The sequence below is a fragment of the Pinus tabuliformis genome, chromosome 4_1, assembly GCF_031772625.1.
Source record: "Pinus tabuliformis cultivar Carrire ecotype Pingquan chromosome 4_1, CPIR1, whole genome shotgun sequence".
NCBI classification, from domain to species: domain Eukaryota; kingdom Viridiplantae; phylum Streptophyta; class Pinopsida; order Pinales; family Pinaceae; genus Pinus; species Pinus tabuliformis.
This window is the reverse complement of record NC_142303.1, coordinates 114,837,031-114,850,074: the sequence shown is the minus strand read 5'-3', so window position 1 is coordinate 114,850,074 and position 13,044 is coordinate 114,837,031.

The window sequence follows — 13,044 nt, the reverse complement described above, 5'->3', positions numbered from 1 at the left end:
TTTCTCGTGTCTTTTTTCGGCTTCACGACGTTGTTCTTTGCTTACAGCTTTGGCGGGTTGTCTTGGGCTGCCCCGCCTTAGCTTTGTCCTTCGTTCTGTGGTTTAGGGCATCTTTCCCTTGCTTCAGATTCGCAGATCCAAAGTCTCACTTCTTTTGTTTAAACTTCTGCTCGACCTTGACGGAATATCGGTATGCTGTGCCAAGTGAGGAGATGTTCAGGAATTCTATTTCTTCCTGGATATACTTGTGCAGGCAGCTGCGGTATTTGAGTATCAAATTCTACTTCGAATCCTTGATACCCAACTTTGTACGAAGGGTATGGAAAAGATTGGTGAACTCCGGCACGTCTTGGTCCCTTCCCTGCCACAACATGGTCCACTTTATGTATTCATCCTCATAGCTTCCGACAGGGTAGTACTACTCCTTGATGGCATCCTGGAATGAATTCCAGGTGGGTGCAGCTGAAAATAGTGAGCCGATATTTTCATCCTTTTGCCCGCAGTAGGTTTCCCACCAGTCCTTGACATGGGGGCTGCTTTGAGAAGAGCGAAAACAATCTTTTCCTAACTCGAAAATTCATGAACAGAAAAATAACCCTCTAGTAGATTTAACCATTTATCTACGACATCTACGTCTATCTGACCCTCGAATATGGGGATTTAAAAATTAACTTGTACCTTAAAGGGTGTGGCGTTTCCAGAGTACTGCTGGAAGCCGATGCGTCGCTTCTGGGTAGCCGCTAAAGGATTTGGGCAATGCTATCCATCATTGCATTCCGTTGTCGCTCGAGGGCTTCTTTAAGCAATATTTTGATAAGATCTCCTGCCCCCTCAACTTTCTTCTCATCCGCCATGGGAGGATGTCAAGATTTGCGAGGCTGGTCTTGCAAAGGTTCGACTAGTTCAAGCCCTAACTCCTTATATTCCGACCTCGTTGGGACATGCAAAGAAAAACAGAGAAAAAAGCAAACTACTCTGATACCACTGATCTAGTCTTAATCAGGAACGCAACAAATTACAGAGATAACCATAAACACAGATATGCAGCGGAAATAATACTTCATTTCATTAATGTAAAATACTGAAATATGCTTACAAACAATAATGGAAATAAACCAGCTAGGATGATGGTAGCTTATCTCTGAGAAGAGATGTGGTGGCTACATGCCTCTGAACTGTGTTACAATGAGGCTTGAAGGCATATTTATTGTTGAGAAACAATGGAAAACCCTTCACATTCCAAAACCTAACCCTAGAAGATGAAACACCAAACTATGGGCCCCGTTTGGGTAAATTGGTACATCAACTTCCCAGGGTCGTAACTTTGGCATACGATCTCCATTTGACGCATACAATAGCTCGTTAGAAAGATCTATCCGAGTACTACCACTTTGGGAAGGGAAACATCGGTCCATGGACCCATGTTGCCCCCAGATTTCCTAGAAAACATCGTTTAGGGCCTCAAAACGGCTCTGGAAGTTCAAGACCTGAAAAACTGCTAAAAATAGTAAGTTGTGCTACAATTAAGGAAACTAAAAATGCTGAGAGAAACAATGGTGGGGATCTAGGTGGACTTGGCAGGTGGCCACCAATATCCACCTAGATCAGTGTTGGACCCACCAACATTCAAGGGATCTCCCCGATATGAATTCCCAACTAGACCTCACACTGTTTGGTGTCGGAGTCCCATCCTGTATGATGGTTCAGTTGCCATTATCTTAAAGATATGCCTTAGATCTTGCTTGTCAGTACATGAGAGTGGTATACTTATTCTTCAAAAAATGAGGTTCATGTGCCTAGTGACTACTTAGTGTAGCTTGTGTCAAAGTTCTTTCACTACAGAGGGAGAGGGTGATATTGAGTCTCAAGTCGAAAGGGAATGGTCCCAACTCTATTAGAGACATACAACACAATAGGATATGCGTAGCTTCTAGCGGATTAGTCCACACAGATACAACAGTCACAATACAAAATGAACAAATAACACGTACAACACCTAGTGAAATAGTCCACATGAGTGCGACGGTTGTTATAACAAGTTTACAAGAATGAATTTGCCGAGTGTTCAAAGGAATAGTCCATACGAATGAGACAACTTTAACAACTGATACAACACATTTCCAACAACATATGCACTAAAACAACCGAAATAGTTCAGTTGTCCTAATACAAGTTAAAGCAACATGCATTACAAGCGTACAAAGAATAGTCTTACAAATGAATACAATACATGTGTGAAAACGTACTAGCCTATTAACAAGCTTCTAAATTACGTGAAAGTTCCAAGACACATTCGTAAACCATACATCACTAACCTCGATAGTGGAGCATTAGAGCCACTACTCGCCCCTCAAAGAAAAGATTACAGACTCTCAAGGCTATGTGGGCGAAGTCAAGGTGAAAATTCCTTTGCATGTACAAATGAGGGGTATATATAGCCAAAGGTGAAACTGACCCTTGTGATTGTTTGACTTCCCTCATGATTGTTTGGCTTACATGGATTTTCGACTTACATGACTCTTTGACTTCATCTGTGGGTCTCTTGGACTTCCCCATTACATTACATTACATAGTTATGATCCAAAGTAGTGATGTGGCTAAGGCAACTCATTACACAACTCGACATGACACTGTTGGTATGCACATGCTAGTTGTGATGTTCATGTTGAGTTTTTGTGCTGCTGAGTGATGAGTTTGCCCATTGTGTACCATAGCTTCACCTCTGCATGGCAAAGTGTGCGGAGTCTTCAACGGTCTTGGTGTTCGCTTGATGGTTCATGCATGTGCATGTGCCTCCTTCGCTTGCTACTTGGTATGCTTCATGTGTTCGTCCAACAGTGAGCAAGTCTTCTAGCACGTGCTCCTTCTTCATCCCGTTCCTCTTCACAACATGTCTCATCCATGTACCATTTTCTGCAATAACTCATGATGAGACAACATCAAATCCAGAAATCCCCTAGTCTAGCATGATGCATTGTCTTTCATTTCCTGGTGCAGGTAACTGGGAGAGAGGACAAGGTTCTGAAACTTCACAAAGCACATTTCAAGTCAGGATGTGCAGCTCTAGGGCACTGCTAAGAAAAATTGCATAGAGGTCACAGGGAGGTTGGGTTGAGAAATCCAGAACAACAGTGACATTCTGCGGGATATTTCTCAACTAGGAAGGAGAACTACTCAATTTTTCAAGGGAAGGCAGTGCGGGTAGTAGGAGGCATTAGGAGTGAAAACTACGTAGATTCTCATTGGAGGCCGGGAGTAGGCTGTAGGAGCTTGATGGCCAAAACTACATAGAACCGGGAGGCAGTCATGCAAGACATCTCTATGTAGTTTCTAGGCTAAGTGGGGTATTGAGCAACTGGTGGACAGTCCAAGAAAATTTCATAATTTTCAGGAGGATCAGCAGGTTGCCTGGTAGGGGGAATAACTGGCAGAACTGTGCAAGTTTCAGAGATAGTGTAGTGACAAGCAGCTGGTGCCTATCCCTCTTATCTGTGTAATTTCATTAGTTAGTGCAGACAGGCATCCTGACAACTTCTGTGCAACTTTTGGGAGGAGTGAAGCCCAGGGTCACTGCCTAGTCAAATTCTCCAGTTGACCAGTAAGAGGCTTGATGGATAGGCTTGCAGGCAGCGTAGATTAAGATAACTTCTTGGGAAACTTTGCGTTGTTCTGGGTGACAGTTAGCTAGGTCGATTCCAGGATTGTGTAGTGCAAACTACTTGGGAGACAACCTCAAGCTCTACACAATTCTGGGCCACAGTACTCGGTCACTGAGGGTTGAGATTGCACAATGCAGCTCAATGGAGGTCCGGCTGATGGAAGGTGGTCCAGTCAATAGATCTTCGGAAAAATGGTCAAGTGTGTGAGCGAGTGAACTCATGTATACATGACCTTGAGAACACACAGTCAACATTACTCAATGACAAGACACCCTAAACCACAAGATGACATATGCACAGTCTGACTGACTTCGAGACTATCTAATGGTCAAAGTGACAAGTGCAACACTTCGGATAGACCTTTGCATGGATGTGATGAAACTAGCACGACAGTGCTTACAAGATCATGTGTGAGTATGATAGATGTTTACATAGCGAACACAACTCAAACACAAGCCTTCAACATCACCAGAACAAGGTTGCAAGCATGACATAGCAATCAACATGACTGTTACAGGGAAAAGTGTCTATACAGAACTGCTCTATCCCATTAAGGTGTGATAGCTACCTTAGAAACAAACAAAGTAAAGCTACTTTCGTTTTTCCTTTATGAAGTATAGATAGAGAAGAACAAGAAGACCAACCTCTGTCTTGCGCTAATCTCCTGGTTTGATTCCTCTCTTTCTTGATAGTCTTTCGCTACTTGTTCCCTTGCACGCCCAGCTTCACAGAGTACCTGTAAGATCACAGTAGCATAGCACTATACAAGAACATAGATCTATAATCATAAACAATCTAGGATCAGATGTAAATTTACCATACAAATGCAACAAACATAAATGACACAAGAGTATGGAGGAAAACTTGAATAGCTTTTTATTGATAAACAAGAAAGAGCCAAGAGGAGTTACAACCGGTTGTTCTGACCCAGCATCAACCTCTCAGCAAGGAAGCCCCTCTTCACCTCATACAAAGCTTAGATCACCCAACAATCTGATGTTTTATCTCAAGAAACCAACAACAATTCCTTACAATATGCAAAATTCCAGCCTCCGGATCTCTGGGATGAGGGATCCATATATAGATATCTGTAAGGGGGATGAGTCAGCTTGTGATTTGATTAGTGTCTTCCCTCTGATAATTATTGCTTCCACTTGGAGACTGATGATCTCTTACTCATCCTTGGTTGAATTCAGAGAGGCAAGTGTCACAGGAGAAGTTTCTGGAAGCTTCCATTGCCTCTCCACCTCGCAGAATGACACTGCCATTTGTCATTTCTCGCCCATCGCACCCCATAGAAGGGATTTTTGAAATGCAACGCACCCACACAATGTATTTAGGTGCAATGCAACGCACTTTGCCTATGGAGCAGCTGAAATGATCCTATTTTAACCAATTCTGAGCAGTTTTTCATGGAGAACTTCTGGGAGGAGCTGTAATCAGTTGAACTTGTTCCTTTAGGGGTTAGAACAACACTTTTAGGGACTTAGGAGCCCTTGGTTTATGGAAATTTTATGCTTGGGGTTGCAGTGCCCAAAAATGTCTATAACAGTTGCCCCCTAAAGCATGAGGTTGTTAATCTCTTTTGGATGTCGGGTGAAATGCTTTATAATGAGGATCCGAAGTTCTTTCAAGCTGAGAGGAGACCTGTAATAAGATACAATACAATACATCATCTTCATAATATTTTCATGATCTAGCTGAGGCGGGAATTCCCATGCTCAGCTTTATAAATTCATTCTCATGTACATAGGACAGACAATCGTCTGAGTGTAGACTGATGATTCTGGAAGAGCCATCATCCCTTTGATTGGATGATTATCTGTGCAGCAATGATGTACATTTGATGTCTTTATTTTCCTGAATATATATCGCAGCCCGGATGGATGAAACTAGATCCGGGGTCTTCAATCTCGTTCGATCTTCACTCGAAGTACAAGTCGATCCATGTGACAGATGTTCTAGAGTCGAACATGGAAAGACATCGCCTGATTACCAGCCAATGATGCAAGCTGTTAACAGGCGCGAGAGGAATCACTGATAATGATAATGATCCTCAAGGTACTACAATAAAATTCACGTGGTGTGAATAAAGGACTCGGCGTCGAACACCACGCAAAATCTTTCGGTCAAAGGCCATTGATGTAAACTTGTCGCCGGAAGTGAGAAACTTGCCATTGAGGCATGCAAGCTTCAAAGTACTGAAAGGGGTGTTCCTAGATCAACTTCTTGGATAATGAGCTGATGTCGACAAGAAGCGATCTGTCATAGGAGGGCCTTAATGAATCCCACATCAATGACACGGAACGGAGCAAATGATTTTAATGGAGGTGAAAACGGTCTGGTGATATAAGGTTCAGGGTGGCGGTCATGAAATAATGGAGCATAAATGTATTGTAGTGGGTGAGACACAGGTGAACTCTCTGAATGACTTCTCTTGAACATATCGGCGACACTGACATGATGGATTGTTAGCATTAACCCCAAAATGTGGATGGTGTGATGGGACCATGGTGATGTGACCGGTGAATGAAACAACCCAACCCGACTTGGATGCGGAGCGAAAGTGTCATGTTCAAGAGCGACTTGCTACCAACAAAGTTTCTTCAAGTTTTATTCCCAATTTTTCCCCAGTCATTACTGACTAGTACCTCTTTATTTTTGTCAAGCTTGAGGAGGATAACATATGCTTGTTCTATAATTTTCCCTTCGGGAAAACCCATCGCTATGTTTTAATGAGCCTAGCGATAGTGAAACTCGTTCTCGTCTATAGACAAGTTTGTCGCTATCAAATTTTAACGAGTTTAACGACAAAGATAACTCGGTCCTTTTCATTTTTAGAGAGTCTGAAAAGGAACGTAAAGGAAACTCCAAAAATCCTTTTTTCGTCATCATAATCCCTTAAGTCCGAAAAAGTATAAAACAATACAGAAGGGATGAATTTTCGATCCTTTTAACGAGCCGAACAAAACAAGCGCTCGATCTTTTTGTGTAATAATCCCTCAGGTCCAAAAAGATTAAAATCTGAAGGAGGGATAGCACTTTCGGTCCTTTTAACGAGCTGGAGAGGCCAATGGCTCATCAATCATTTCATATTTTACGAGTCGATTTTGAAAAGAGCTTAAAGACAACTCGTCTTTTGAGGAACGAGTGATAAAACAGGTAGCTACTGATTCCAGGTAAGGTTTGGAATTTTCCAATCACGACAATGTTACAAGGATGGCTAAAATGATCACTCTTCGCAGCTGTTCCTCAAAATGGGTAAACAATCAAATGGAGGTGAATGATCAGCCAATGCAAAAATGGAGGTGATGGATCAGAACACGAACAAGGCTTTAAAGGCTGAAGTATTACATTCACGATGGTTATTTACCGGAAATTGGTTCATTTTTTAATGAGCTTAAACTCTGGAGGAACATGTGCTCATTGCTTATGTTTATTTTTTAACGAGCATGAAGTCCGCGCTAAAACTGCTCGATTAATCCAGTCATTTAATAAGAAAGTCTCATATAAAATGGCAATTTTTAGAGTTTTGCCCCACATCCTTTCTTTATGCAAGTTAGGAAATGACTAATCCAAAAAACAGATAAATAATCGCTCTTTGCTTGCACTCCAAAAGGTTTGCATGCCCCCAGGTATAAAACAGAGTTTCAAGGTTACCCCTACTTCTTTCCCCTAAAACAATTGTTTTACCGAGAGAGGCCTACCTCTTACAGGTTACCAAAGATTGTTTTATTTAAGGCGTAAACAAAACACTTCTTCGGCGATGTCTACCGAAATAGACAAAGGTGAGTGGCGATGCCCGCCAACTCACATAACTTTGACAAGAGAATCTTATTCCAGTCCAACTCCCTCTTCCAATCACGGATGGGAGTACAGAGGTCATATACTCTCGCGGAAACCTACCCTATACCCGAAGTTTTCCTGCCGAAGCAGACCAGGGTGCATGCCCCCTGGGTTTCAGTCACACCCCCGAATCACTCGCGCTCATTAGTTGGAAGGACTGGGGATTGAGACATTTCTTGCGTGAAAAGACCATTCAGGGTTGGTATATGATTATTTGCTATGTGTGATCCGAGAAATGAAAGTTGGTATACGAGCTTGACCACTCTTCCTTCGTGCGGAAAACACATTACTCTAAAGAGTGAGGAGACAATCGCTCCCATGCAATAAATATAGCCTCGTCCAAGGAGTAGATTATAATCCAGGGGCCCTTGGACTACCATTACGTTCATTTGAACGGTTTTCCCTCTCAATGTTATGGACACATTGGGAAGGATCCCTAACGGTCGACTGGTTCCTTTATCAAAGCCTGTTAGATTTCTCATCTCAGGCAAAAGCGATGGCGAACCAAGCGCTTTCCAAGCAGTCGAGGAAAGGATACTCACAGAAGCCCCTTCATCAATGATGGTACCTGCCATAACCATTCTATATATTTGAACAATAATTCGGAAAGGTACACTAGCCGGTAAACGGGGTCTGCCCAGTTGATTCCAATCGAAGGAAACAACTAGGTTGTTTGGAGGTGGGACCAAATAAACGACCGGGTACGACTCTGACGAACTTCCTTCCTGCGGTAAAGGAATGGGTAAATTTCCCCCATGTTCATCAGAGTTTGTGCTTATGAAAAGAATTTGGGCGGTGTCATCCTTGTTCTCTTCGGTGACTGTATCATCTGAAGATGGAACCTCTGAAGGCAAGACCGGGTCAACTGCCGCCTCGACCTTTTGACTTTCGTCTGGTGTTGATTCAGATGGTTTTTCTTCAATGATAGAAACTTCGGCCGACCATCTGGGCCGGTCAGCCGGATTCTCAACTAGTGACGAACTTGGCAAGAGTTTTTTATATCCAGGAGGAAGTCGTAACGGTGAAACCGGACGATCGTCCAAAACTCTTTTAGCCTCATCTAAGAAGGGACAACGGTGGACGACATGATCGCCTTCGCACAGTTTACAAGGAAATTTATATTTTCCTTTTTGTCCATGGGCTTCACTTTCACTAGTCGACGGTGTGTTTTCAACATGATCATCAGAGGTTGACGACACCGGGTTGTGCAAACGAGGAGACTGGTCCCTTAAGATCCGAGGGATGCAAGGACAATCTCTATGATAGTGGTCTCCTTTGCAAATGACACATGGCGATTTAGACCTGGTCGGTGGAGTGTGTGGATTTTCGCCAGACGACGCTCATTTGCCCCCATTTGCTTTTGGCTCCTTCTTCTTCTTCTCTTTCTTCTTCTTTTCCTTCTTCTTCTCAGGTACTTGACTTTTGTCTTTACCAGCCCCATCAAGCGAAGAGGAAGGAGGAGAGGAAGAATTGGAAGAAGTAGAAGGTTGGTGGGTAACTCTGGACTCATCTAGTTGCTGACTCGATTGTTTAGGAATTGCGGTGTTCTGAACGACAGAGGTTGAGAAGAGCCATACAGGCAAGCCGATTGTCAGTCCTGGAAACGACAATGTGGCCACATGGGGTGCACCAACATCTCCCCAAGAGGAGAAGGGACTAGGATTTCCTCCAAGGGGAATTCCTTGGTTGGTGGATTCCATTTTCTCAACCCAAGATCAACGTAGGAAAGGGTGATGAATATTCCGTTTAAAATAAATTTTAGATGCTTTGACACAACTTGCTTTTTCAATTTTAAAGAGTCGAGAAAAAACAAAAGATGACTCTAGTCGCCTTCGATTTTTAATGAGCCTGAAGTGACAAGTGCTCAGATGGACCTTTTCCGTTAAGGAGTCTGAAAAGGAACGAAAGGGACTGCTCTGGAAATCTAGGTAGAGGGATTACCAAACCAATCGCAAAACTGCATAATATTTTTTACGGTACGACAGTCAATCTTCCCGAATGTTGTGTTCAGTGCATTGCGATCGATAGGGCGGTAGACACGGCTTCCTATGGATAAAGGATTAAGCCTATTGTGGTCTCCCAAGATATACTGGACGGTACGTGGGAGCACAAGTCCGTACTGGCACTTATCGTCTCAAAGTGGAGGAATCACCCAACAAACAGTGAGAACAACAGTTACCAGGCTTTACGACGCCGAAATACGTCTCTAGCCTAGACTTCTAGATGTTGTGCATTAGGTTCCAAAGCGTTGTTAGATTCATTGAATTTATTTTAAGTTGATCTTGTTTATGAAGTTTGCCTTTCAGGTTCACCGTGTGATGTATATACACAATTCCTAAAATGCAATCTAAGATGATAAACAATCTTTTATCTTCTTTGTGCAATGAAAATCCTAGCTACTAAGGAAAGAAAGACAGAATTCTTTCACAAAGAGCAAAGAGCACACTCTAAATGCACTTTTACTAAATCAAACCAATCAGACTGTCTAAATGCAAATGCACATGCATGTATTTGTTTTTGACTTTCTTAGTATGTAAATGATAAAAAGAAAGTTGATGCACAAATCTGAATTTCTTTTCAAGCGACAATTATCAACAAGGTTCTTTTCGAAATAAAAAATGGAGGCAATCACAACATTCTACGATTTGGAAATGAATACTTGTTTTTGACACTAGAAAAACCACAAATTCAGACCAAAAACAATAGTAACAAGATAATCGATTATCTACAGCAATCAAACTCTTTCCTATGATTGAAAACGACACTTGCGACACTTTCAAATCAAAGGACGACAGTGCGATTATGCTACTTTTTGCAAAGGAGAATTGAAAATGACTCAACAAACACACAAAAACATTTACAGTTCTTGTGTACAAAGGAGGTAGAATAACAACAAGGAAAAGGGGTTTCAAACAGAGATATACTGATCACAGGCAACAAAATTCATGAATAGAATTGGAAAGAATGAGCTACAGAAACCAAAACTGAACAATGTCTAGTCTGATCAGCGCACCTGTAACACAGGGAATTTGAAATGCAGCGCACCTTATACATTCGGGAAGTGCGCTGAATTTCAGTTTCTCAAAACAGTACCTACGTTGGGCCAAAGACGAGACTTTGCTTGGGTTCCGGGTCACAGTTTGCAGTTCAGTTCATGGGTTTTGGCTGAGCAAATGGTAATCAGTAATGCAACAATGAGGGGTAGATCTAAAGAGGATCTAAGAGCTATCATAAGAGGCAATCAGAAAGTTTGTAAATCAGTTGTTTAATTTATAAACAAATCCCGGAGATTGACTGAAGCAGCATTTATCTACTTTGCATTTGTAGAGCAAATGCAGTTCGAAAGCTACCTGGCACAACTTCAGGCTCCGTCTGTAAGTTTATAAAATAGACAACAATGAAGATAAACAAACAAACTAATTCGTCCCCAGCGGAGTCGCCATTTTGTTACAGGGAAAATAGTCTATACAGAACTGCTCTATCCCACTAAGGTGTGATAGCTACCTTAGAAACAAACAAAGTAAAGCTACTTTCATTTTTCCTTTATGAAGTATAGATAGAGAAGAACAAGAAGACCAACCTCTGTCTTGCGCTAATCTCCTGGTTTGATTCCTCTCTTTCTTGATAGTCTTTCGCTACTTGTTCCCTTGCACGCCCAGCTTCATAGAGTACCTGTAAGATCACAATAGCATAGCACTATACAAGAACATAGATCTATAATCATAAACAATCTAGGATCAGATGTAAATTGACCATACAAATGCAACAAACATAAATGACACAAGAGTATGGAGGAAAACTTGAATAGCTTTTTATTGATAAACAAGAAAGAGCCAAGAGGAGTTACAACTGGTTGTTTTGACCCAGCATCAACCTCTCAACAAGGAAGCCCCTCTTCACCTCATACAAAGCTTAGATCACCCAACAATATGATGTTTTATCTCAAGAAACCAACATAAATTCCTTACAATATGCAAAATTCCAGCCTCCGGATCTCTGGGATGAGGGATCCATATATAGATATCTGTAAGGGGGATGAGTCAGCTTGTGATTTGATTAGTGTCTTCCCTCTGATAGTTCTTTCTTCCACTTGGAGACTGATGATCTCTTACTCATCCTTGGTCGAATTCAGAGAGGCAAGTGTCACAGGAGAAGTTTTTGGAAGCTTCCATTGCCTCTCCACCTCGCGGAATGACACTGCCATTTGTCATTTCTCGCCCATCGCACCCCATAGAAGGGATTTTTGAAATGAAACGCACCCACACAATGTATTTAGGTGCAATGCAACGCACTTTGCCTATGGAGCAGCTGAAATGATCCTATTTTGACCAATTCTGAGCAGTTTTTCATGGAGAACTTCTGGGAGGAGCTGTAATCAGTTGACCTTGTTCCTTTAGGGGTTAGAACAACACTTTTAGGGACTTAGGAGCCCTTGGTTTATGGACATTTTATGCTTGGGTTTGCAGTGCCCAAAAATGTCTATAACAATGACGAAGACGACAGTTGGTCAAACAAGTGAAAAGGAAGCAAGACATGTCGAGGAAACACATGAAATGACTTTTTTTTTTTGCACACATGCATGTTACCAAGGATAGGATGATATGACAAAGATAAGAAGTCCTACAAACTCAAGTAAGAGGTGTAATTCGAAAGATGTTCTTTACTTACCATACTTACCCTCAAGATGATCATGCATCCGATGGAGTCTACATGCAGTTCTGATCTTTTCCATTACTTGGTCTCTTGGTCCTTCTCCTCAACTCCTTGGGAGTGATCTCAGCATGTCACCTTTTCCTGTAGTCACTGAGCGATGGATAAATGTGGTTTCAGCAGGTAGTGACTATTGTCAGGATGAGGCCACAAGAGGCCCATCTACGTAGTTTTTTGAATGCAATACAAACATGGCATCTTGGACAACACTGCGCAATTTTGAGGCACATGACTATTGTGGGATGGGGTTCCTATAAGGACACCTCTGCAAAATTTCTAAATGCAGGGAAATCAGACTTCTCTGTGCATTTCTGGACAGAAATGTGGGTTGTCAAACTGCTCTGTACATTTCTAGAGAGCAGTGTTGGCTGGGAAGCTGAGGGACAATACTGCGTAATTTCTAATGACAGTGGGTTTCGGTTGGGGAAGGACACTAGAAGAAAACACAGCGCAATTTTGGATGCCAAGGAATGTTGGGGTCTCTACACACTACGGGGTTTCAGTAGATAAGCGGGAAGCTTGATGGTTGGAGAAGAAAAGTGCACATTTTCAGGAAGTTGGATGAGGCTAGGTTACTTGGGAAATGGCTAAGTGTGAGATTAGTGATACATATGTAAATAGTGATAAGAATCGATTGTGATCACACACAGACACTTAGTGACACAATGTAGACCATCCAAAATGCATGACATATACTTTTCTTAATGCAAAAACATTTGTGACAAGAGTGCGTGAAGTGAGTGTGAAACATGTCTATGTGATGATAACAACTCATACACACACAATTCCCTTGAAGCAAAAGAACATTCCCTTTGCATGCCAAACAACA